Source organism: Anas platyrhynchos, chromosome 1, assembly GCF_047663525.1.
Source record: "Anas platyrhynchos isolate ZD024472 breed Pekin duck chromosome 1, IASCAAS_PekinDuck_T2T, whole genome shotgun sequence".
In the NCBI taxonomy this organism is placed as follows: Eukaryota; Metazoa; Chordata; class Aves; order Anseriformes; family Anatidae; genus Anas; species Anas platyrhynchos.
The window spans coordinates 135476451-135499027 of NC_092587.1; the positions used below are offsets into that span (position 1 = coordinate 135476451).

General features: G+C 36.8%; 1 long non-coding RNA gene across 5 annotated transcripts in view; it reads right to left on the bottom strand.

Annotated features, from left to right (window-relative positions):
- The window catches only part of LOC106014648 (uncharacterized), a 64559-nt gene that overhangs the window by 37397 nt on the left and 4585 nt on the right, over positions 1 to 22577 (bottom strand). For 2 of the 5 annotated variants that reach the window (XR_011805420.1, XR_002398728.4), the window contains exons 1-3: positions 11202 to 11699; positions 9026 to 9097; positions 7839 to 7918 (exon numbers count right to left, since the gene is read on the bottom strand). This is a non-coding gene — a long non-coding RNA (uncharacterized lncRNA). The other 3 variants (XR_002398729.4, XR_011805425.1, XR_011805422.1) reach the window with 3 other exon arrangements.

Genomic DNA, 22577 nt, shown 5'->3' on the forward strand with positions numbered 1-22577 from the left:
GGACTTGACCATGGATGCTATAGCACAGGTTATTCATGACTGTGAAACATGTGCTGCAATCAAGCAAGCCAAACGGTCAAAGCCTCTTTGGTATGGAGGACGATGGCTGAAATATAAATATGGAGAGGCCTGGCAGATTGATTACATCACACTCCCTCAAACTCGCAATGGCAAGCGCCACGTACTTACAATGGTGGAAGCAACCACCGGATGGCTGGAAACATATCCTGTGCCTCATGCCACTGCCCGGAACACCATCCTGGGCCTTGAAAAGCAAGTCCTATGGCGACATGGCACCCCAGAAAGAATAGAATCAGACAATGGGACTCACTTCCGAAACAACCTTATAGACACTTGGGCCAAAGAACATGGTATTGAATGGGTGTATCACATCCCCTATCATGCACCAGCCTCCGGAAAAGTCGAACGATACAATGGCCTGTTAAAGACTACCTTGAAAGCAATGGGCGCTGGGACGTTCAAAAACTGGGATACGCATTTAGCAAAGGCCACTTGGTTAGTCAATACTAGGGGATCTACCAACCGAGCTGGACCTGCCCAATCAAACCTGTTACGTACTGTAGATGGGGATAAAGTTCCTGTAGTGCATGTAAAAAATATGCTGGGTAAAACAGTCTGGGCTACTCCTGCCTCAGGAAAAGGCAAACCTATTCGTGGAATTGTTTTCGCTCAGGGACCTGGATACACTTGGTGGGTGATGCAAAAGAACGGAGAGGTCCGGTGTGTACCTCAAGGAGATTTAATACTGGGTGAGAATAGCCCATGAACTGAATTGTACCATGTTAAATAGTATATTATACTGTATGTTATCACTACCATGATTACTATAGGTGACTAATTAGAATGTATGGAAAAGAGTGTAACCTGAGCATGACATAAATGGTATGGAATAAGGGGTGGATAGATGTCCTGGTTTCAGTTAGCACAGAATTAATTTTCTTCCTAGTAGCTGGTGGAATGCTGTGTTTTGGCTTAGGATGAGAAGAGTGCTGATAACACCCCGATGCTTTAATTGTTGCAGAGCAGTGCTTATACTAAGCCAAGGACATCTCAGCCTTTTGCTCTGTCCTGCCAACGGGCAGGCTGGGGGTGCAGTAAGAGCTGGGAGGGGACAGACCCAGGACAGGTGACCCAAACTAGCCAAAGGGGTATTCCATACCATCTGACGTCATGCTAAACAATATATAGGGGTGGCTAGCTGGGGGGGAAGGGGCCGGACTGCTCGGGGTTAGGCTGGGCATCGGTCAGCGAGTGGTGAGCAATTGCATTGTGCATCACTTGTTTGTACATACTATTATTACTTTCCTATTATCACCATTGTATTATTATTGTTATTATTTTATTATTATTTTGTTATTATTATTTTCCTGTCTTATTAAACTGTCTTTATCTCAACTCACGGGCTTCACTTTCCATTTCTCTCCCCCGTCCCAGAGAGGGAGGGGGGAGGGTGAGCGAACGGCTGCGTGGTGTTTAGCTGCCGGCCGGGTTAAACCACGACAAATGGGCAGCATTTTCAGTAACATCAAATAACTACCTTGCCAGTGTACATAGAGATGGTTAAGTAATTAAAATATTCACCTGACAAGTAAATTTTTCTTCCATATTCACTTTTTTTTTTTTTTTTTTGTCATAATTCAGTAATATAAGGTTGTGGAAAATAAATAAATAAATAAATATTGAAGGATCCAGATCTGAATGTCCCTGACATCTTCAGGTGGAAAATATTTACTGTTTTGAGGAATTATGCCTTGTTTTCAACTTCAGGGAGATTTTAATTGAAAGTATGTTTGTTCCATTAGCAATAAAACACATTAACAAACAAAAATGTCTTAGATAGTGATAGGCATTCTTAATATACATTAGGAGCTGTGCAGCATTCCTATCACTATAACAGTGTAGATGCTTTAATAGACAGGGATATAAGTGATCCCTTTGTCAGCTCGTTGTATTCATCTTAAGAACAGCATTAAAAATAGAGCTAAAATTACTACAGGCTATATGTTATATAACAGTGCTTATTCATTTTTAAAAATAAAATTAGGTCATTGGGCAAAACTTCATTTCAATTGAGTTGTCTGATTAATAGTGTTTCAATTTTGACAAGGAGAAGACACAAATTCATTGTTAAAATACTATTACTGGTGCATGTAAATAAAAAAGTGGGGGTAAAAGGAACTGAAAAATACACTCTAACTTTTCCCTTAACTCTTGCCATTTAAAACCTTGTCCTGTAGTATTTGCTACGCAGAGGAATCTAAAGAACCTCTCTATAGGGTCTTCAGAAGTGGATAAAGTGATTTAGTACGGAATATAGGCAGTAGCAGGGTGGAATGTCAATGAGGATTTAGGTTAATGCTCAGCTTTACAATGGCTCTCCACCTTACATACTGCTCCCAGACTAAGCCTATTACTGTGGCATATCTGGCTTCAAAAAACAGGGAAATATAACATTCCATCAGCTTTTTTCATTATGGAAAACAGCTGAAGGATTACATGTACCTATATGAAAGGAGAGATATCCCAATTTGATGAAACTTTTGAAAGGTGAAATTTAAATCTTTTCAAGGAAGAGAACTCTTTCTCTCTCGATCCTTTTCTGCCAGACATTTTAATCTACTAGAAATCAGGTGTGAGAAGCAAAATTTTATTATGTTTTTTCTAATACTGAAATGAAACCTTACCGCTATTTTGCAACTTTTATCAATAAATATTTTTTAAATTAATTCTCTAGTGTTTTTTAAAACTGTTATGGATTATTTGATTTTTCATTTTAATTCACTCAGCTCTGTACTGGAAGCACAGAATAATTGGTGGAATTTCTTTCAGAATTCAGGAGCCAGATTTTTCTCCTTTAAAATGAAAGCAAGAAACCCTAGCCATTCTCATTCTTCCATAAAAATATGGCTTTGCATTTGTAAATAGTGACCAGTGCAAATGTTCATAGCTAAAAGACTGTGTGCTATCTTCCATGCTCTACATGAGCAGAGCTCTGTTGACTTACTGATTTTACAACCATAGTTAGAACAAAAGGAAGAGCTGAAAGGTACTGTTAGTAGTCCTTTGCTTTCAGAATTTTTCTGAAAAGGGATGTCTGACCAGATTTAACCAGCTAGACCCAGTTTGCCTTTTCAGTCAACACGTTAGTTTCTTCTCAACAGCTCTTAGCTGGGCCAAATTACACTTGCTTATCCCCACCTTGTGAGAGATATTGCAATAGATGGTTACATTCCTAACATCTGTGGTTCAATTAGGTACCTACATTGAGATGAGATGAACCCAGACCTAAGAAAGCGATACGCTAAAGTCACAGTAACCCCAGTAACAGTAAACACAGTAACAAGTCTATAGCCAGTAGATACTTACAATCTAAACACCTAAAAATAAGTTATGCATTAGCTCATTACAGTCATCAGCTTTTCTAAGATCCTTATTTAGCCTATTTTTCTTTCTTTTTTTTTTTTTTTTGTTTTTTTTTTTCTTCTTTAAATTCATTTTTCAAAGGAAAAACTCTTAGTCAATGTTTGTGTTTGTGTATTTCTTGTTAGTGTCAGAATGCATGTACGCCTAATTATGTTTGAGGGGTGTGGGTTAGTTGATCTTGCTTTTGATGGGAAGATGAGGAATACCTTATAGAGGCCTTCCAATACCTAAAGGGGACCTACAGGAAATCTGAGGAAGGACTCTTTATCAGGGAGTGTAGTGATTTGACAAAAGGTCAATGGCTCTAAACTAAAAAGGGTAGATTTAGATTAGATATAAGACAAATTCTTTACTCTGAGGGTAGTGAGACACTGCAACAGGCTGCCCAGAAAAGCTGTGGATGTCTCATCACTGGAAGTGTTCAAGGCCAGGTTGGATGGGACTTTGAGCAACCTGGTCTAGTGGTAGATGTTCCTGCCTTTGGCAGGGGGGTTGCAGTTAGATGAAGACTCCCTTCCAACCCAAACCATTCTAAGATTCTGTGAGAGGAGGAGGGAAGACCTAGTAGAACATTCAACCAGAAAACAGTAAAACCATAATCAATGGACAAACAAGAGACTAAATCCTGAATATCCTGAACATGTAGAGAGAGTGAAACACTTTCCCATCTGCTCTTCCCAATCTGTAAAAAAATAGAGTTGTGTAATAAAGGAAACATCTGGATTAGAAAATATAATTCCCAAATTAGATCATCACAAATCAGTAGTTAATGAAATACTGGGCTATCCTCAGTGTTGGAACAAATTACTCATTTCCAGCTAAAATTGTGGGCTAATATTTTCTCATCTGGATGGAATGTTTTGCAACAATTATTTGTTTTATTTGCATTTATTCTCCTTTCATATCTAAAATTTTAGTCCAGATTAAATTAACTAGTAAATGAATTTCACATTATGCTTCAGTAAATTTTGGTTGAACATTTATAGAGGTTAAGATTTAATCTAAAAGAATGTATGTGGAAGTCAAATGTTATGTCAAATGTTAATGTTTATGCAACTGTACATATCTCATAAATTCTCTGTTGTAGCACCTACAGCACATGTGGTAGTTTTTTACCTTTCTCTGTCTGTTTAGGAGAACCGCATTTGTCATGAGAGTTCCTGTTCCCCACAGGAATATTTCCAGTTCAGAAACAATGTAGCTGACCAACTTTAATTGTTACAGTTCAAATGAGCACAGTATTCCAAACAACCTGGTTAAACACAGACTACTCAAACATCAATGAGACAGAAACAAATGAGTAATTGGCGTGAATGGCATAAATGGAGTAAATAATATAATAATAACACAGCTGTATGGTTTTTCTTTAGTAATTGTCCCAGACTCTTCATAGCAAATATATACTTTGGTTTTTAATGATTGCTCAGCTTTTAGTTATGCTCATTTAAAAAAAAAAAAAAAAAAAAAATGTTTATTAAAAATAGCACTCTTGTAAATTTACCAGTAACAATTGGACATCTTACTTTTGTGCAATTTTACAGAATAAAAGCTTTCTTTACCTTATAATCATCACCATAAATGTGTTAATCTAATTGCACTAAAAGGGCATATTTTTGCAGGACTTCAGTGAGTTGCACAGGCTGTACAAAACTGTTCCATCACTTATACCCTCCAAAACATGGCATGCATCTCAGGAGCATATTGAATCTCTCTCTTATTTGCCTCTAACATTGGTAATCAGTGTGTTCTGTGACCAAGGCGTTCACTTTCTGCCCCTCTGGACTTGCCAGTCAGTCAGTCAGTCAGACTTTTAATGTCTAATTTTGTTCCTGATCAAGATCTGTATTTACAAGAACAGAAAGGAAAATTGTGAGGGTGGTGACAATGATAGTTATCATAGGAATACGTAGCTGCTGGAGTCATTATTTAGTTGGGGAACAGGCCAGACCATCACCATAACTTAAAAGCAATCACTTTAAAGACTCTGAGGTAAGGTCTCTTTCTCGCCCCAGAGCACTTTATCTCTGATACTGCTGGGAAGAAAGAGATGATGTAGGCCTCTGAAGAATTCCATATGTGAATTAATTAGCAGACTGAGCTTTTTTTTTTCTTTTCTCTAAGATCTGTGAAAGTACTTCTGTAAGTTCAACTATATCTGCAATGTGAGAAGACATTGTAAAAGCAAAGATAACTTAAAGAGTAAAGTAATAGAGGAAAAAAGAAAAGAAAATTACAAAATGCTTTTAAAAAGATCAGGGAGCATTAAAATATATCATTAATTTTTATGCTGGTGGACTGACTAGAACCTATGCAACCTGTAAAACTTAAGACTACATCCATATAGTAATCCATTATAAATATATAATATAATTTACCATGTGCTTATACTTTTAAGATTTCGTATCTTTAAACTACTACTCCACAATTAGACAAATATTCTGTCTGTGCAAGACTCTAGTGCAACAATTTAATAAGCCAAACAATTCAACAAAACCACCAAAGTGAACACATATATCGACATAGTTTTCCTCTCTTTGTGGATGTTTAGATAGTTCGACTGCATAAAATCATCCTTATATTAGGTTTTTGGAATAAATTAATTAGAGCAGAAACTGTGATCTATGAAATGAATTATCTGGCTTGATGTCATTACTTTATCATCATACTGTCACAACATTCATGCTTAATTGCATGTTTATATTGTGTTCTTGTAGATGGAATGTCTTAATGCAAGCTACTTTTGCATGAATTCATTTTTCTTTTTTTTTTTTTCTTCTTTTTTTAAACTCATTTTTTTCTTTCTTTTGCTTTACTGGATCAGACATGTGGTCAAGAGACTTTTCTGAGATAAAAGTTCAGTCTTGAAAGAAATTCTGAGGCAGGAAATATTTGCTGGAGAAGACAGCTGAAAGGCGGTTCTTTTTTTGCTCTACAAGCCACTTTCGCATATTCTCATGCTGCTACACTTGGTGTTTCCAATCAAGATCAAGGGGTGTTTCCTACTGTTTTGGTCTTGTATTAATTATTCTGCACATCTGTTCATCTCAAACAGAGAGCACAAATGTGAATGCTTGCAGAAAAGGCAAAAGAGGGGTGGTCTACAAGTATTTGAGATGTATACTATGCCTTCTCTTGGCAGGTAAACTATTCCAGGATTCTCCATACTTTTTATTAAGCTAAAAGCAATAGGGATCAGGCTAAGACAGTTTTCTTCAACCCTGCTGGAACTGTGACCTCTGGAATTTACATTTTTCTTATGACAGTATTCTCTAGAGAGCAATAACACATTACTTTCACTGAACTGTTACAATACCAGTTTCTAATCTCAGCCCTACAATGAGCTCTGCCGTGTATGATAAAAGCCTTCTTGTAATATTACAATCAAGTCAAACTGACTTGATATATAAAGGAAATGGACAGAAAAACCTGCCTTACATAATGGTTTCATATGTAATTAGTTTTTCATATGCTGGATTTCAGCCACAATTGTATCATTTTCTCCATTTTGTTAAATCCCTGATGACATCTCAATAACTTTCTTCCACCATGGATAGACACTTCTACTGTGGCTGACTGGCGTAGTGGTATTAATAGTTTTAATGAAAGTTGTTGGATAGAAAAATATGTGTACATATATGTACAAATATGACTACAAAATAAATAAATAAATAAGTTTTTCTTAAAACATTGAGATGTGTCAGAATCACTCTGTGCAGCACTGTATGAGACAAATTGACCCAGAGTGGAATGACTGCTCAAAAGCTGAGAACACATTTCCCAGATCAGCAAGTGTCTCATGAACAGCAGTCAATGGGAGACAGCTAAGATTCAGTTTCCCTTTCTGCTAGGTTTGTGCCATCAACTTCAGTTTAATTTAGATAAAAAGCACCAACTTCCTGACCACAGAACAAACCGCTATTTCTTAGGTAAATATGTTTCTCCCATCTTTTTATTCTCCTGCTTTCCTCTTTTTCTCTCTCATCAGTTTCAAGACTTTTTTTTTCATGTTGTAGATGAAGAAAAGGTGAACACTATAAGCATCTTATAGTATAAAAAAATCCAATTGTCAGCATTAAAAGATTTGAAATATTTTCTTGCCAAGCAACTGACACAGAAATCTGAAGAAAGACGAGAGATATCCAACTCATTTTAAATCTATTTTTTGTTAACTCCACTTTATAGACCTAAATGATTTTTAAGACTGCTAGGTCAATCAAATTAAAGCTTTTCTACAATGTGCCCCTCTGATGGCTGAGAGTACCAAGCCATGTCTGTTTTTCTGGCCAGCATAGCAGAGTTATTGCTGTAGGTTCAGACAGAGCAGAGTTGTGGCACGTACTCAAAGTCATTCACTGGGACACAGGACCACATTAATGCAAAGGTGTTTTGCATACCTGAAACAGCTGAGAAGCCTCATACAGCATTTTCCAGTACCAAAAGCAATCATCAGCCCAGAGGTCTATTAATACATTTTCTGTGAGAGAGAAAAGAAGAAACATTGACACTTGAAAAGGGTAATGTAACCTGACACACAGAAAGAGGTGGTAGAAAGAATCAGTTAGCTTTACTGTTTCCATGTTTTGAAATAAAATAGTAAGAGCACTAGAAATAGACCACCTACCAAAATGGTGACTATTTACACATGAGCCAGAGATTGCAGTCTGACTGTGCTACAGTTGATTGGGAGGAGCTACTCCTGTCATCTCTAAGTCAGTGCAATATTTCAACCAGTTTTCAGAGCTTAAATAAGTTCAATGTGCGAACTGTGTTTAAAAATGGTTCATGACTTCACACTAGCTCCTTCTCAGAAATCTATTTTATTTGGCAATATTCTTGCTTTCTGAAAATATTATCAGTTTGGCACATGGAGGGGATATTATTTTTGGCACATTTTCTGCAACCAACAACAGGATGAGATGCAGCAATGCTGCCAAGGGATTTAACAAATCAATTCTGCTTGTAGTTGAATATCAAGGTTTGTTCAGGATTTTATCTCTTTTCAGTAGCAAAAGAAGCCATAATGTTCTTTTTCAGACAAACACTATAGATAAGATGATAACCTCAAACCTACAGTAAGAATGCTGTCTTCATAGAATAAAAGATGTCTTGGGCCTCCATATCACACAAGATCCAAGTATCAATAAAATTTTCAGTAAGAGCCCTGGATTTTAACCTCGTGAAAAGTGAACTAGCTACATGCCATGCTCAGAGGGAGCAGTCAGACTCCTCTTACTATTTCTACACTCATTCCCTTTTTTCCCTTTTCTATAAACTTCACCAGACTCTATGTTGGAAACAGCTCAGAAAAATATTTTTTTTTTTTTTCTTTTTTTCCTTTTTAGATGGTCTCTGCCACTGGATTCAGTCAGAATGAAGAAACAGGTTTTTATAAAAGGAGAGGCAGCACTGGGGACAACCTATTTATTTACAAGAAGCTTCCCTGTGCATCAGAGCTCTTTATGTAAGTGATTCATGAAAGACCAAGCAAGCAAAGATACTCACTTGAATAATGAGACCTGACCAGCCACAACTGTACTGTTAACAATCTGACTTCCAAAAATGAATTTCAGGAGTTACTTACTTCTATACTCTTCCTATGCATCAAAACAGAGATCATGTCTGATTTTTCTTAGATGATTCGATTTGATTTTACCTGTGAATAAAATATAAAGTATATCACGATAGCTGGAGAAATATTTTACTTTATGCTCAGTAGTGTATGTTCATTTCCATTCAGTTATGTACATAAATTTAGAACATATGTTTCAAAAGTCAGAATAGGTAACTGGGAGATTGTTTCATATTTTTCAGCAGGAGTGGTGCTGACTGAATTGAGTGGTTTGTTTAACATACTACTTGAACTGGTAATATAAATGAATTTATGATCAACAAAACCATCACCGTATTTTTGTGCATATGAAAAATACACAACAAAAATTTATATTTTTCCCTCATTGGTAACCACTGAGATGACCCAAAGCTACAAGTCTATAAGTATAAATAAGGATTCCTACTATTAAAAAGCTTACTCAGAAAAATACTAAAAGGCATAATCGATGTGGGATATTTAACTCTCACTATGACAAGAATATATTTTTTTCTGTCCCATTCTCTGTCTTCTACAGGGAGCCCATGTCATCAACATGTGTCTCCAAGACTGGTGCATCTGCCAGAATTTTGGGTTTTATAATCATGGAAAGAGTCTTCAAGACAAAACTGCTGGGTCCTAATGGAACCCACCTGTGGAGGAGATGTTTTCTGGCTTATAAGCTATCAAGACTGTTTGAGAGGGCTTTAAACTAGGATCAGTGAGGGAGGGGATACCATTAGGAACCCTGACTTTAAGCCAGAGGATGGTGCAGCAGCATATGAGGGTGGCAAAACTAATGGGAGCATCTGTGCCACTCCAGGGAGCACATCTGAAATACTCATATACCAACACACAAAGTACGATAAAGAAATGTGAAAAAAAATAATGCTTTTGTCCTTTCCCAAAGCTATGTTATCATTGGTATTAGTGAGACTTGGTGGGATGAGAAGTGTGACTGGAGTACTGGGATGGAAGGCTATCAGCTCCTTAGGAGGGGTAGACAGGGCAGGTGAGGTAGAGGTGTTACACTGTACCTGAGAGAGATTAGACTGCACAGCCCTTGCCGTTAGGGATGATGCTGTAAAGTCTCTGGGTGAGGATTAAGGAGGCAGATAGCAAAACAGATGTCATCGTGTATGTCTACTATTGACCACCCACCTAGGATGATAGCATAGATGGGCTCTTCTATAGGCAATTAGGAGAAATCTCTGGAACAGTTGCCCTTGTCCTTATGGGAGATTTTAATCTCCCAGACGTAAACTGGGGATATCATAATACTGCAACAATAAAGTCTGTAAAATTCCTAAAGCATGTTGAAAATAATTTCCTGTCACTCAGTAAGCCAACTAAGAAATGTGCCCTTCCGGATCTCTTGCTCAATAATAGGGAAGGCCTTGTGAGAGAGGTGACAGTAGGTGGCTGTCATGGCCACAGGGATCTTGAAATAGTAGAGTTCAAAATTTTTGGTGTAAGGAACAAAAAGGTCAGCAGAGTTGACACCCTAGACTTTAAGAGAGCAAACTTTAAGCTTCTCAGGAAGTTACATGTAGTTAGCAGTGTCCCCTGGGAACTGGGCCTATAAGGTCAAGGGGTCCATGATAGATGGTAGCTTTACTAGAAACACCTTTTAAAAGCACAGGAGCAGGCAATCCCACTGTGCCATGAGTCAAGCAAGAGAGGGGCCTGACTGAAAAGGGAAATCCTCCTGGAACTAAGGGAGAAAAAGAGAATATGCGATTTCTGGAAAGAAGGTCAGGCTTCTTTTATCAATGATCTGTATGCAGGACATGAATGCATCTTTAGCAAGTTTGCTGGCAATACTAACGTGGAAGGTATTATGGACTCCTTGGAGGGATGAGAGGCTGTGCAGAGGTATCTAGATAGATTGGATAGATTGCATTGCAATTAGCAAAAACATGAACTTCAACAAAAGAAAATTCCAGGTTCTGCACCTGGGATAGAGTAATACCAGGCACAGGTGCAGACTCAGAGAAGAGTGGCTGAAGAGCAGCTCAGCAGAAAGGGATCTAGGATTTCTGGTCAGCACCAGGCTCAACATGGGGCAGCCAAAAGGACAAACAGCATTTTGGGGTTCATTAAACACAGCATAGCCAACAGGTCAAAAGAGGTGATCCTCCCACTGTATTTAATGTTCGTGTGACCTTACCTTGAGTATTGTGTGCAGTTCTGGGCTTCACAGCACATCAAAGTTTTTAAGGTTCTTGAAAGCATCCAGAGAAGGGCAACAAAGCTGCTAAAAGGACTGGAAAACATTTCCTGAGAGGAGTGGCTGAGGACACCTGGGCTGTCCAGTCTAGAGAAAAGGCTAAGGGGCAGCTTCATTGCTCTCTGCAATGTCTGAAGCACAGAGAGAACTGCCAGTCTCTGCTCCTTGACACTGATTGTCAGCAATGATAGGACACAAGGAAATAGCACAAAGCTGTGCCAGGGGAGGGTCAGGCTGGGCATTAGGAAAATTTCTTTACCATGAGGGTGATTAAACACTATAAAAGGCTTCCTAGAGAGGTTGTTAGTGATCAAGATACACTTGGATAATTTGTTATTACTAATTATATAATAATAGTAATTAGTAATTAATATGCTTTTAAAATGGTTAATAATATGCTTTAACTCTTGGTTAACTCTGAAATGGTCAGGCAGTTGGACTTACCCTTGAAGGTCCCTTCCAACCAAATTGTTCTGTTCTGCTCTGCTCTGCTCTGTTCTGTTCTAACCAAACTTTTTTTTGGTCGATTTGAATATTTTCTTCCTTTCTGAGACTTGTTCCAGTCTTCTTGATTTAGCATAGTTATCATCTGTCAAATGAGGATCACCTGAGGGTCTTTTCAAGACCCTTGGAAGTGTTTTCTAAGATAACATAGATACAGAGCTCCTGAGGATGTTTGAAAATTAATGCTATCACTAGTTTATCAATAGTACCCTTATAAATATATTATATATAGCCTTATAAATATATTTATATAACCTTATAAAAAGATGGAAATAAATATTATTGATACAGCTACATGCTGAGAATGACTAGACACAACTTTTCTTGACATAGTTAAATTTGTATTTATTAAAAGGACTTATGTAAATCCTTTAACAATTTAGATAATTAAACATCTTACAATTATTATTTGTCAACTAATATCAAAGAATGAGCCATGAAGGAATACTGCAGCATTTTCTTAGAACTTGCTAGTACAAGAAAAGGGACTTTACATAAGTAGACTGTTCTTTCTTGGCAAAATTTTACAGATAAGTATTACTAATATTATATTATATCTGTTTCCCTTATACTGCCTTTTTAATAAATGTCTGCATACCACAGTTATTTTTTTTTTTTTGTGACTGAAACATGTGTTGCAGATTTAGAAGGTGATAAATCAAATGGAGCAAGAACTCTTTAAGCTTAGGGGAGAGGTTGGGAAACCAAGGGTGAAACAGTCTTGTCAAGCTGTCTTTAGGAAATTCACATCCTCCCGCTACCATCTTGCAAACTTTACATATGTAAATGCTCTTATAAATAAGGTTATGATAAATGCATATAAATAAACATTTTAGAATCATAGAATGGCTATAGGGCCATAATTTGCATTTATAAGGCACATCTCATGAGATTGTCAAATGTATGCACTTATGTACAAACACATGTATATTTCACATTCTCATAGCAACTATTCCTTCCAGATAGCTATTTTGCATCATCTTGAGTTAATCTTTGTTGTTGTTTACAGTGGTTTATATCAGAATCACTGCATTGGTTTAATTTGCAGACTGTGAATTACCAGTTTTCTAAGATACCATATTTTCTAACATCTTTAGACTAATCTAACATGAGTCTCTCCTACAAGAAAAAAAAATATATATATATATCTCTATAATACTCCTCAAAATATTGTAATGGCAATGTGAAAAGGTCACAGAATATGTCTAAAATTTATGTTCTACTTTGGAGTATTTCCATTTGTTTCACTTTGCTGTAGCACCAAAGTTATAAAATCTTTTTGTTACAGACAAATGAATCAACGTGAACTTCCAATAGCCTTTTAATAGTTGATTTTGATGAAATGTTGTTTGCTTTTTCTAAATTAAGGTGTTGAGAGAGTAGTAGTTTTTTGTTTTGTTATGGACATTTATCTTAGATATCCCAAAATAGAAAATGTACACGTACTGTACTGGACAGAGTAGAAATAAATGTTGCAGAATGTTTCTGGTCTGTATATATATGAAATACAATCTTCCAACTTTTGACCACATTTAATTTGCTTTAAAGTGCAATTTTAAGGTAGAAGCAAATACCAATAGACTTCAGTAAGTAGTTTCATTTTCCATGGAAAACAGTTTTTCAAGTCTTAGCAAAACATCAAGCTTTTGTTCAAAATAGACACTTAGAAACAAAAATTAGAGAAAGAATTTAGTTTCTCATTTAGAATTTCCCTGTGTAATTGTACGTATTAGGTAAAGATACCTATAGGCTGGGAAGTGCAAATAATAGATCAAGTTGCTAGAAATACACTTACTGCACTTCCAGTGTAATTCAGTCCTGGTGGATGTTGGCTTCTTTTAATATATATGTTGGGTAAACAGTTAAATTTACTTCTTTGGACTGTTTAGCTTTTATAAATAGTATGTATTTATGACAGTTTCACTCCTAATAGCCTCTAGAGAGTTTAACATCTATCACAAACCTTTGTTAATTTGCTAAAAACTATTTCAGTTCCTTGATTGATTTAATATGGCCCAACCGATCTGCACAAAACAAATGCTTCCATTCCTCATGGTGCCATGGAAAATGCAAAAAATCCCAGATGTGAATATCATAGTCAAAACTATTTTGGAGTTTTTCAAAGTGTTATTAAAATAACTCATATGATTTATGGATATTCCTATCCATACTGATGAGTCATATATAAATAAAACATAGAATCACAGAATTATGGGGTTGGAAGGGAATTCTGGAGGTCATCTCATCCAGCAGGCCCCAGGCAGGGCCACCTGTTGCCTAGCACCATGTCCCGGAGGCTTTTGAAGATCTCCAAGGAGGGAGATTCCACAAGATGTCTGGGCAACCTGTGCCAGAGCTTGGTCACCGTCACAGTAAAACGCTTTTTTCTTCTGTTCAGAAGGAACTTCCTGTGTGTCAGTTTGTGCCCATTGCCTCTCATCTTGTCACTGGGGACAGTCTCTGACTTCTTTTCTTTTCCTAGTAAAAACAAGTATTTCCAATATTGCATATTTTTTTCTCTCCAAAATTAAATCCTTACAATCAGATTGTGTGGTACCAATTTGAAGTAATTGTGAGAGGGTTTTTTTCTCCCCTGTCTAAGGACACCTGAGAAAACTAGAGGACACCTGAGAGAATGTAGAAAATAGAGGAAAACTGAGCACCTTTGGAAAGAGATTTGTCACACCAGAGTATGGCAGGCAAACCTGGACATACCTTGGTCTCTCCACTCACTATATGGCAGCTCCTGTGTATGACCTAGCTGACATCTGTCCTCTAGATGGGCTGATTTGGGGAAAACAGCTTCAGACATAAGTGCATATTTAAAATAGACTTGCAACTGTATTGGTTGAATAGGTAAGTGGAACCTAAAGACCTATTTTGAAATTGTACTTTATATATCTTCATTAATCCTATTCATTCTAAAATTTCAGCATTAAAAAGAAGGAAAATTAAAAGCGCAGTGTGATTACTATTGCTATGAAGATAAAGGATTTGCACACCATACTTCAGTAACATAATATAGTTGTAAGGCTTAGTAGAAACTTGATATCAGAACTAAGTAGAGATATTTCACAATGATTCAACTTTCAACAGCTTGGTTACATCTGTCACTTTAAATTTTTCCACAAAAGCTAAACTGTAAGCCTGAACTAGACAGACAGTAACACTCTAATCTACTTGACTTATTTTCTATAGATTATTTTGAAGAAATGTTGTATTTGTTCATTCACGTTGCCATATTTTGAAAGATAGATTGAGAAATTATTTTGAGAGGGAAAGAAAATTGCCCTCATAACTTTCTTTCAGTCACGGTAGTCTTTACTCAAAAACAGGATACATTTAGAAAGAGGAAGTAAGGCAGGAATTAATAAGTTAGTCTGCAGTTTATCTGTCAGGTGTAAAATGGTGTGGATTGTGTTGTAATGCCCAAAATTTTTAGGGACAGATATGGTTATGTTCTGTGATTTACGTGTTAAGCATGCTGTTTTGGTGAGTAGGAGGTTTCCTGTACAACTTATATTGCAGTAAATAACAGAGGTTTTTAGAAAAACACAGGAAAGAAGGATCATCATCTTCTTTTTCTGTGTGTTTTTCACCAGACCTCACAATTCATCCCAAGATGAGGAAAAGACAGCTAGCAGGAAAAACTTGAAGGTTACTAGAAAATCCTGGGAGAGACATAGTTTAAGTCAACTTTTCACTGAGCCTAACAAACTCATTCAAAAAATGTAGGGATTTCAGATTGGCATGTAATGATGCACACTAGGGTAGTCTGAAAACTTTTGAACTTACCTTGGACTTACCTTCCTCTCCAACAAAACATGGGCAGACAATAACATGAAATGCTTTTATAAGGACTTTTTGAAAAACTTTGCATTTTACTGGGTTTTATTCTTTTAATATGAAAAGCAAAATAAAGCAAAACAAACAAAAACACATGGAAAATAGGAACAGGAAGAAATTTGAGAGATATTTATTCCATCCACTGCCTGACAGAAGGGTTATCTGTAGATGTCATTCCCTTCAGTGTCTAACATGTTTGTTTATACATACTTTTATTGGGGAAAACTTTACAAACCTACTGGGTAAATTATTCCACAGTCTTATGGCTGTTAGCAATGACAAAGTTTTTTGTTCACCTCAGTTTAAAAATTACCCCGCTTGCTGAACTACAGATCCATTATTTCAATTCGCTATCAGGTAAAAAGTTTTTTATGTTTCCGTTACTATGTGGAAGACAGTTATCATGTTCCTTTTAGCTGTTTTTTGTTTGTTTGTTTTTTTGTTTTTTGATTTTTTTTTCCTGCTCTCTAGGCTAAACAACAGCTTATGCAGTCACCCTTCTGAAGTCATTTTTTTTCCAAATTCTGATCATTCTCAGTATTCCTCTCTGGTCTCTATCCAACTGGTTCACATCCTTTCTTAATTACAGTACTCTAAATAATATTTAGTGCTCCAACTGAGGCTTCAAGAGCTTCAAGAAGACTTGAAGGACCACTTATTGTGTTTTTTAGAACAATGTGCCTCCTAGAGCGCCTTTTTCACAACACTATTGGCTCATGTTCAGCTTGTGCTCCACAATAAGAACAGATCCTTTTTGTTGTTAGCGAGCTGTTGCTCAGTCAGCCCTTCCCCACCCTGCATTTGTACAGATGGCCGTTCGTAGTAAATACCTCGCCTGAAGAAAGCTACCAACAGCTCCAAAGAGAAAACCAGGGATTGCTGTGCAGACCTAGATGTGCAACAGAAAACCGAGACTGACTCAAATATTGAGAAGCATGCTATTCTACAGAGGGAGAGGAAAAGTCTTCTGACCCAATGCCTCAAAGGAAGTCATTCCTGCAGACCAGAAGGGAACCCCATGCACACTCCCCAATGCCATAGTAAGGTTGGAAAGGATTGAGTTCACAGTAATGAATAAAGAAAGGAATTGATCCTTATATTAGGAAACATTATACAATAATACAGGATGCCAGGATTAAAAGCAGGTGAGAAGCTTTAGGGAAAGATGTAATCCTCATTTCTCTGGAACTGCCTTTGCACCAGAAATTCATTTCAATTCACTTAGTGGAGACAGATTTACTAGAAAAGGCTGAAGGAGTGGCATCCCTCCTTTTTGACTCCCCCACCCCTACAAACACACACACACACACAGAGGTTGGCATAGAACACAATCCTAGCCTTGGAAGACAAACTCTCCTATTTACAGTTGCTTCCTCAACACCCTGTGGCCCTGTCATCAGACTTCTCCCTCACATTAGCTCCTGTGGCTGAGGTTATTGTTTGCTTAATGGAATTCTGTTGATCCGTCCTTCAGAAGGGTACAGCAATTTAAGCAACAATATTTCCTGTGCCATGTCAGCTTTTGTAATGATGGCCATGGCCAAAGAAATATTCAGAGGCTTTTCTGTTAATATTTCAATTTACTTTCCCTTTACCACTTTTTTTTTTCTTCTTTACATCTAGTTGTAATAGCTTCATGCTGAAGCTTGGTCTCTGTGAAGCAGATATGCAGAGGTGAACTTACAAGCCACTGAAGAACAGAGTCAATGTGTAATGTATGTGTAATGGCATTTTTTAAATACAAATTAAAGTAAGGAGGAGGAACAGACTGCTGCCAAATGCTGAAGGCTGCAACTGGTAATGGAAGAATTATTTTCATGTATTTAAGAGAAAGTGCTGAAGTGCTGAAGAGTTTTATAATCTGTTTTATAAAGTACTTGACAGTGTCCCTTTAACATAAACCTGGCCAGAATAATTACTAGATTCCTTGGCTATTCTCAGCAAGTTAAAATAAAAGCTCCACCTTTCCCTGTATGAAGAGCTGTGATTTTTGCCCCTTCAGAGGGAATGAACTCATTCTCCTCCTGCTTGTTCTACCATATGGTCTCCTCTAAACAGCTAAGGGCCAAACAAAATGCAAGCCTTTTCTGCTTGTGGTTCTTTTTCCCAGAGCTTGAAAGGGCTGCTGCGCCCTTTCTTTCCTACATCAAACTTGTAATGAGCCTCTACCAAAGCACAGGTCAGTAAGAAAAAAGAAAAGAAAAGAAAACAAAACAAAAATCAGGTTATTTTCTTTGACTTAATCCTTCTGACAGGCACAGATCCAGTAACTCATGAAGATCCTCATCAAGTATGTCTGCTCCATTTTAGTCAATTAGTGAATATTGTAATGTTGATGAAGTATCCCAGAGGAACTGCTAAACACGACTTCATTACTTACACTGACATACCCCATCTACTAATCTTGTCAGGGAAGAGTGACTGTTTCTCTGAAACTCCCTACTCACTACTTGAGCTGTGGCAGCGCCAGCAGCATTTCAGCCATTTTTCTTTGGAAAACTCCTCTGTAAAACAGCAATGACAAGTGGGTCAATAAATATCTATGAAGCATTTGAGCACATATTCTACTTCTATTAGTCCATTCATTAAGGCTTAATGAAAGATAACTGTGTTTTAATGAATAGCATGCAAGACATTGACTACCAAATACATGAAAAAACTTTTAAAGCAGTTCTTTCAGAAACAAGCCCTTGATCCTTCAAATATTTCAAATCTGGGCTGCCAAGACATGGCACATAGCACTGTCTGTGAAATCATCACTGGCTGCAGAAATATCTCATCAAAGTGTCAGCTCTGACTTGGCAAAAGGTTATGTGGTGTACCAAGATAGCTTATACAATAACAGGAGTTGGAGTGTTCATGCATCTTTTGTCTTCAACTAGTTGCTCATGTGAGTGTGAGAGAGGGAAATCTTGTGGTTCTGTCTTTTAAAATTCTTTGGGAGATGGTCAAAAATATTGGCCAAGCACAGGTTTTATTTTTCCAGACAATTAATATACTGCTTTCTGCAAAGCAAAGAACAGGTTTGAAACCCTCTTTTTCAAACACAATGTTAGAAACCTAGAGGTATGCAGCAAGTACAGAATTACAAAGGGACTATTACAGTAGTTTCAGTTGTGGAGGTAATAAAAATTGGCTTTTCTGATCTCCCAGATTTTTTTCAAATTTATAGCATTTAATAATAAGGGTCATAGACAAAAAATATGTAATCAACAGCAGGCTGGTTAAACACTTCTCACTCACTTATTTCTTCAGTAAATATTTTTTTCTCTGACATATATAAGTGTGTAATCCTACAGGAATAAACTGTATTTGCCCAAAAGAGTCAAGACATTTGGTCACCTCCCTTCAGCCTTCCCATTCCCTTCCAACAGGATAACACTACTTGAACTCTGATTTAGTCTTTAATAAACTTATAATTATTCCCTGGTATCTTATTTACTTTTTAAAACACCTTTACAAAGTTATGCAAGAGCAAGACTTTTCTTAGCATTCAGAAAGTCATTTCCTTTCGAACACCTGCAGGCCAAAATACTCTAGAAACATCAAAGGTCCAGGATGCAGCAAACAAAGCCAGGCAAAAGCAAATCCTTCTCTCTCATGAAAGGATCTCATGATCTTTCATGTTCATGTTTTATGAAGAACAGTTTCAAAACAGTCCTCTGGGAAGGAAGCACATGAGTTTAGGGCTAAGAGCTGCTGCAGAAAATTAATTGATGTGCCTGAGAACAGGCAGTGTCTGCATCTCCTGCAACAACTCCTACTGTCTACTCTCTAGATCCCTTCCAAGAAAGAACCTTACTTTTATAGTTAAATATTAAAGAAGTATGGCTAACTATCAAGTAACATGAAATGTGTCATCTTGTTCAAGGAAACACTGGGTGCTGAAAACCCCAAGGGCAATATTTCTGTTTCTGCTACAAGTTTCTTCCCCAACTATTGTTATTTGTGCCCTACTAACATCCCCAGGCAGGAATTAAAGCCCCATTATTTAAGGTACAGCATATTCAACAAAAGATGACTCATGCACCAAGGATGCTAAGTTCATGATGACAACTATGTTCTTGTGGTTAATCATGCATATTTTGCTTTCTCTTCCATGAAAACTTGAGACAATAACACCCAACCCCTAGAATTTATTTTCAGGCTAGGAAGCGTTCATAAATGTTTGGCAAGTGCTTGATTTTTAAGTTTCAGTTTACTAGAGAAATATAAAGTAATATATATACTTTCCCTCCAGAGCAAAAATAAGCATTGTAAAGAAACTATGTAGCACACGTAGCTGTTGCAAAATAAGCAATTGTAGTATTTCAGAATTTTTTTCCACGCAAATATGTGTTCTTTAAATGACCCCAGGGTGTTATGGTAACTGAGACCACATTCCTTCACAAGTCATCACAGCGCTTTGTTTTATTAATAATTATACTGTAATGTTCGGTAAGTTACAGTAATGCTGGAAATCTCTGTCTCTTGCACACCCTCACTGCTAGATCATCAGTTTGACAGTGAAATACCCTAAATCCCAAACCAGCTCAGAAATGATCTTTCAGCAGACTTTAAAATTAGTTGGTTCTTAACCAGGTCTCTCTGGCTTATCAACAGCCAAATTTTCCCAGCATATGTGTCTGCTATTTCAGACTTCTGTTTGCCAAAGTGTTTTTTTGGCTTGGATCAACCCCCTGGGTGTTGTGCTGGAAAATTTGCCAGAAACTGGGGGGATTGCACTACATTTGGATCCTTCTATGTTTTCCTCAGATTTTCTTTTTAGCATGATTTCCTCTCCTGAAAAAGGTCAAGGAAATGACAAAAGAGTTAAACAATTATAACATACAATGCTCATACAACATACTTATGTAACATAAATATATCTTCTCAAAAGCAAAAAAATTCCCATAATCTAAATGTAATTATGTAGAAGGATAAATTTGGAAGCGAACTTTTTCTCCTTTATGTTAAGCTGTGTTAGACATCCAGACACTAAATGTAAAAATATAGAAAGCAGCTGCTGTAACCTGACCACTATTATCTTTTTTTAATTGAGTACTACTGCAAGACCTTCTACATTCTCTGCTAATTTTCATTGCAAAGTATTTCTACATCAATGTCCTCCACATGGTAGCAAAATGTTTGCAGTCCTATGCAAAAGAAAAAGTGATTGATGGTGTATTGTACAGCTAATCCAAAGCTTACTGATGTCAATGCAATTCTTTGCTTTGGCTTCTGTTGGTTTAGGGTCAGACACTAAAGTAGTGCTTGTGAAATGTTAAATGTTTATTTTAAATAGGAAAAGATGAACTGCAAGCCAAAGAGCTTATTCAAAAGAGAGAGAAAGAAAAAACAGCAAAGCAAAGATTATTCTCATTTCCATGCTGTGGACTGTAGAGGCATAATTCTTTTCTTAGTGTTGATTTATAAATAACTTCATTGCCAATCTGAAAACTCTTCAAAAGAAGAAAAGAAAAAAAAAATAATAATAATAAAAAAAACATTCACAAGAACACAAGAAGCAATGCTAGAAACATGAAGAAATCACATAGTTTCTGAGGTAATAAATATTGCAAAGTCTTAAACACATAGTATTGTGGTCTTAGAATCTTAATCCTACATTCTCACACTCCTTTTCTAATGATTCCCATGAAATTAGTAATTTCAGATACCCAAAGACACTTTAGATTTCACATGTATTTTGAGTTCTGAATTTCCGTGGTTTACTTAGTTTATCCTAACACTCCTTATTGAAAGCAGTAAGAAAATTGGACCCCACTATCTGTTCAGCTCATACCAGTGATTCTGCTCTTTCTTTGCTTTATCTGGTTGTATTTTCTGAGACCAGCTTTATATTATATCCTGCCTTTGGAACAGCTATCGGAGAGCTTCACAAATCATTCCAGTCAAGAGTGATGTGAAAGCAGATTCCCATGTATTAATGGACTCATTCTTCCTCCTAAGAAAACAGTGGAGAGTAGATTTTCTCATTCCAGATCAGACCACCGATACTGTATCTCATCTCTAACAGCAGTCAGATAGAGCTGCATCTGAGAAAAATACAAAAGGAAATCAGATGCAGGAGACCATTGAGAGCTTTCCATTGCCTCAGGCCACTTGCATTTTAAAATTTCAAGGTCTTATTCTTTTAACACAACTTGGTGGCCCATAGGTCACATATAATCAATGGGTTGATTATATATTTTGAAATTAATTTTAATTCATTTTTTCTCAGATTCATTGGAAGTACCTTCCTGCTGTAACACAAGAAAGAATAAAGATCATAGTTACCTCTTTCAGAATGTTTTGTGTGTTATTCTTCAGTCTCACCTTATGTATCTAGGCTAGCAGGAAACAGGTTCAATCTGTTTGGTATTTCCTTGTGAAGAAACCACTTACAATTTTACAGCAGTGCCATGTATAAGTGCCATGAGAATATTCCAGCTAGAAAAGTCTTATTTATACAGTGGAACTGTAATCTCTCCCATTTCACAATCTCATTTTCTTATTTAACAGTTTTTTCTGCTTTGCTGCCCACTGTCTGGCAGTAGACTAACACTGTTGTGAGTCCATTCATTCCTCAGTTTGAACACTCTTGTAGCTTTCCAAGGGTCCTTGGGTCAGTTCCATCCTGACTTCTGATTAATTTCGAATAATGTTTGTCACCACTTCACTATTCTGTGAGCCTTGCCAGCGTTTGAAAAGCAAGCAAACAAAATGTGTAATAGATTGTAGGATTCTTAAGGCATTCTGCTGTTAATTATCTTGTAGCACTTTTTCCTTCATGAAAATAATGTTTAAATTATATCACATTTTACAAATTTAATATTTTTTCCTAAGCCATATGCTTTGGCAAAATGCAGACTATAACTCCTGCATGTGATTTAAAGGATAAACATAAAGGGGGAAAAATAAATCTGGTAGTTCAGTAAAATAATTCTGCCAGAGAAAACCCATAGCTAATGTCTGATTAGTGTCAAG